This window comes from Phoca vitulina, unplaced genomic scaffold (genome assembly GCF_004348235.1).
Source record: "Phoca vitulina isolate PV1807 unplaced genomic scaffold, GSC_HSeal_1.0 scaffold14, whole genome shotgun sequence".
Lineage (NCBI taxonomy): Eukaryota > Metazoa > Chordata > Mammalia > Carnivora > Phocidae > Phoca > Phoca vitulina.
In genome coordinates, this window is record NW_022589717.1 from 37203341 (window position 1) to 37208755 (window position 5415).

Genomic DNA, 5415 nt, shown 5'->3' on the forward strand with positions numbered 1-5415 from the left:
AAGTAAAATTGTCAACACCTGCAAATGACAACATATAATATTAGAAAATCCTGAAGACTTAACTAAAATACAGTTAGATCTAATCAATAAATTTAGTACAGTTGCAGGATACAAAATTAATAAAAATCATTTCCATACACTAACAACACATTTCTAAAAAAGAAACAACAAATAGATCTCATTTATAATAGAATGAAAAGCAATAAAATACTTAGGAATAAATTTAGCTAAGGAGGTAAAAATATCTACCCTAAAACATTGACATGTACATGACATCTACCCTAAGACAATGATGAAAGGAATAAAAAAAGAAACACATAAATGAAAAGATATCCTGTATCCAATGGTTGGAAGAATTAATATTGTTAAAATGTCAATACTACCTTAAGCCATCTATAGATTCAATGCAATGCCTATCAAGATTGTAATGGCACTTATTAAAGAAGTAGAAAGAACACTCCTAAAATTTATATAAAACCACAAAAGACCCCAAAAAGCCACTGAATTCCTGAGAAAGAAGAACAAATCATGAGGCATTACACTTCCTGATTTCAAGCTGGTCATCAAAGGAAGTAATCAGTAGTAATATGATAATAATAAAGGACTTTAGCACACCATTTACATCAATGGATAGATCATCTAATTAGAAAATCAACAAGGAAATAGTGGCTGTGATGTCACATTGGACTAGATGGATCTAATAGATATATTCAGAACATTCCATCCTAAAACAACAGAATACACATTCTTTCCAAGTACACATGGAATATTCTCCAGAGTAGATCATATGTTACGCCACAAAACAAATATCAACAAATTCAGAAAGACTGAAGTCATACCATGCATCTTTTCTGATCACAACTCTAGAAACTAGAAATCAAATGCAAAAAAAAAAAAAAAAATCTGTAAAGAACATAAATACAGGAGCACCTGGGTGGCTCAGTCATTAAGTGTCTGCCTTCGGCTCCGGTCATGATCCCAGGTCCTGGGATCGAGCCCCACGTTGGGCTCTCCGCTCCGCAGGAGGCCTGCTTCTCCCTCTCCCATTCCCCCTGCTTGTGTTCCCTCTCTATCTGTGTCTCTCTCTGTCAAATAAATAAATAAAATCTTAAAAAAAAAAAAAAGAACACAAATACATGGAGGTTAAATAACACACTACTAAACAATGAATGGGACAACGAGGAAATAAAAGGAGAAATCAAAAACTACATGGAGACAAATGAAAATGAAAACACAATGGTCCCAAATCTTTGGGATGCAGCCAAAGCTGTTCTAAGAGGGAAGTTTATAGCAATACAGGCCTACCTCAAGAGGCAATAAAAATCTCAAATAAGCAACCTAATCTTACACCTGAAGAAACTAGAAAAAGAAGAACAAATAAAACCCAAATCCAGTAGAAGGAAGAAAACAAGATTAGAGCAGAAACAAACACAACAGAAGCTAAGAAAAAAAAACAGATCAATGAAACCAGGAGCTGGTTCTTTGAAAAGATCAACGAAATTGATAAACTTTTAGCCAGAATCATAAAGAGAGAGAGAGAGATTTTGTTTTGTCAAAAAACAAAATCATAATTGAAAGAAGAAAAATAACAACTGGCACCACAGAAATACAAAAGATTATAAGAGATTATTATAAAAAATCATATGCCAACAAATTGGACAACCCAGAAGAAGTGGATGAATTCCTATAAACATATAAACTACCAAAACTGAATCAGAAAGAAACAGAAAATTTGTACAGACCAATTACCAGCAATAAAATTGAATCAGTAATAATCAAAAAATTCCCAACAAACAAAAAAAGCACAGGGCCAGAAAGCTTCACAGATGAATTCCACCAAATGCTTAAAGAAGAGTTAATACCTATTCTTCTCAAACTCTTTCAAAAACTAGAATAGGAAAGAACACTTCCAAATTAATTCTATGAAGTGAGCATTATCCTGATACCAAAACCAGATAAAAACACTACAAAATTTATTTATGGCTCATAAATCTGATGAATGCAAATGAAAAAATCCTCAACAAAATACTAGCAAACTGAATCCAACAATACATTAAAAAAATTATTCATCACAATCAAGTGGGATTTATGCCGGGGATACAAGGGTGGTTCATTATTCGCAAATCAATCAACATGGTACATCACATCAACAAGAGAAAGGGTAAAAGACATATGATCATTTCAATAGATGAAGAAAAAGCATTTGGCAAAGTATAACATCTTTCACGATAAAAGCCCTCAACAAAATAGGTTTAGAGGGAATATGCCACCACATAATAAAGGGCATATATGAAAACCTCACAGCCAACATCATATTCAATGATGAAAAACTAAAAAATTACCCTTAAGATCAGGAACAAGACAAGGATGTCCACCCTCACCATTTTATTCAACATAGTACTGGAAGTCTTAGCCACTACAAACAGACAACAAAAAGAAATAAAAGGCATCCAAATTGGTAACATAGAAGTAAAGCTTTCACTATTTGCAGATTATATGATACTATATATAGGAAACCCCAAAAACTCAACCAAAAAACTATTAGAACTGATAAATGAATTCAGTAAGGTCACAGGATACAACATTAATATACAGAAATCCATTGCATTTCTATACTAATAATGAAGTAACAGAAAAAGAAATTAAGAAAATAGCCAAAGCAATCTTGAAAAAGAACAAAACTGGAGGTTTCACAATCCCAGATATCAACGAATACTACAAAACTACAGTAATCAAAACAGTATGGTATTGGCACAAAAATAGACACATCGATTACTAGAATAGAAGAGAAAGCCCAGAAATAAACCCATGATTATATGGTCAATTAATCTTCTACAAAAGAGGCAAGGATATGTAATGGGTAAAAGACAGTCTCTTCAACAAATGGGGTTGGGAAAACCGGACATCTACATGCAGAAGAATGAAACCAGAACAATTTCTCACACCATACACAAAAATAAACTCAAAATGGATTAAAGACCTAAATGTGAGACCTGAAACCATAAAAATCCTTGACGAGAGCACAGGCAGTAATGTCTCTGACATTGGCTGTAGCAACATTTTTCTAGATGTGTCCCTAAGGCAAGGGGAACAAAAGCAAAAATAAACTATTGAGACTAAATTAAAAAGCTACTGCACAGCAAAGGAAACCATCAACAAAACTAAAGACAACCTACCGATTGGAGACTCACATATCCAATAAAGAGTTAGTATCCAAAATATATAAAGAACTTATACAACTCAATACCAAAAAAAAAAAAAAAAATTCTAATTTAAAAATGGGCAGAAGACAGGAACAGACATTTTTCCAAAGACATACAGATAGCCAACAGGCACATGAAAAGATGCTCAACATCGCTAATCATCAGGAAAATGCAAATCAAAACCACACCAGGTATCACCTCACAACTGTCAGAATGGCTAAAATCAAAAACTCAAGAGACAACCAGTGTTGGCAAGGATGTGGAGAAAGAGGAACCCTTGTGTACTCTTGGTAAGAATGCAAACTGGTACAGCCACTGTGGTTCCTCAAAAATTTAAGAATAGAATTACCATATGATACAATAATTCTGCTCCTGGGTATTTCCCCAAGGAAAACAAAAACACTAACTTGAAAAGATATATGCACTCCTATGTTTATTGCAGCATCAATTACAATAGTCAAATTATGGAAGTAGCCCATGTATCCATCGATACATGAATGGATAAAGAAGATATGGCATATATACATATACATATTAGTCAGGCATAAAAAAGAATTAAATCTTGTCATTTGCAACAACATGTATGGATCTAGAGAGTATAATGCTAAGTTGGAAGTCAGTCAAAGACAAATACCATATGATTTCACTCATATGTGTTATTTAAGAAACAAGACAAATGAACAAACGAAAAAAAATAGACAAACCCCAAAACCAAAACAAAAGACTTTTAACTATAGAGAACAAACTGGGGGTTACAAGAGGGGAGGTCAGTGGGGGAATGGGTGAAATAGGTGAAGTGGATTAAGAGTACACTTACCATGATGAGCACTGAGTAAAGTAATAATAGCAAAAAACCCAAATAACCCAATTAAAAAATGGACAAAAGACCTGAATAGGCATTTCTCCAAAGAAGATATAGGAAAGGCCAATAGGTACATTAAAAGATGCTCAACTTCACTAGCCATTAGGATACTGCAAATTAAAACCACAATAGAGTATCATCAAAACACAAGAGATGACAAATACTGATGTGAACGTGGAGAAAATGGAACCCTCGTGCATTGTTAGTAGGATTGTAAACTAGTATGGCCACTATGGAAAATAGTATAGAGGACTCTCAAAAAACTAAAAATAAAACTACCATATGATCCAGCAATTCAACTTCTGGGAGTATATCCAAAGGAAATAAAAACACTAACTTGAAAAGATACCTGCACCCAGAAGTTCTAAGCAGTATTATTATATATAATAACCAAGACATGAAAGCAATCTAAATGTCCACTGAGAGATGAATGGATAAAGTTGTGAAATACACACACACACACACACACACACACACGAGAATAAACCATAAGGAAAATAAGGAAATTCTACCATTTGCAAGATCCATGGATGAACCTTGAAAGCATTATACTAAGTTAAGTAAGTCACAAGAAAGAAAGAAAAATACTGTATGATCTCTGATCTAAAAACAAAATGAAGCAGGGGCACCTGGGTGGCTCAGTCAGTTGAGGGGCTAACTTTTGATCTCAGCTCAGGTTTTGATCTCAGGGTCCCGGGTTTGAGTCTCACATTGGGCTCCCTGTCCAGCATGGATCCCACTTAAAATAACAAATGAACAAACAAAGACTCATAGAAAGAGATCAAACTTATAGTTACCAAAAGTAGAGGGCAGGAGGAGGAGGGGCAATTGGAGGAAGTCTAAAGGTACAAACTTTGAGTTTTAAATAAGTACCAGGGATGCAACATACAACTTGATGACTATAGCTAACATTGTCGTGTGATATAGGAAAGTTAAGATAGTAAATCCTAAGAGTTCTCACCATAAGGAGTTTTGTTTTTCTTTTTTAATTGTATCTATATGAGAAGATGAATGTTAGCTGAACCTATTGTGGTAATCATTTCACTGAGTATGTAAATCAAGGCATCTTGCTGTATGTCTTAAACTTACAGTGATGTATGGCAATTATTTCTCAATAAAACTGAAAAAAGTAAATTGTAACATATTTACCAAAGTACAACACTTAATATTTTCAGTAAATTTCTACTTATGTCACCATATCTATTCCCCTCCTCTTTTTATGTAAGTTGACTTATAATTGATACACAATAAATCAATTTCAATTGTACAGTTCAATGATTTTGCCTCCTCTTGAATGTATACAAATGGAATCATACAATATGTATTTGACTTCTTTGCTGATCGTAATAG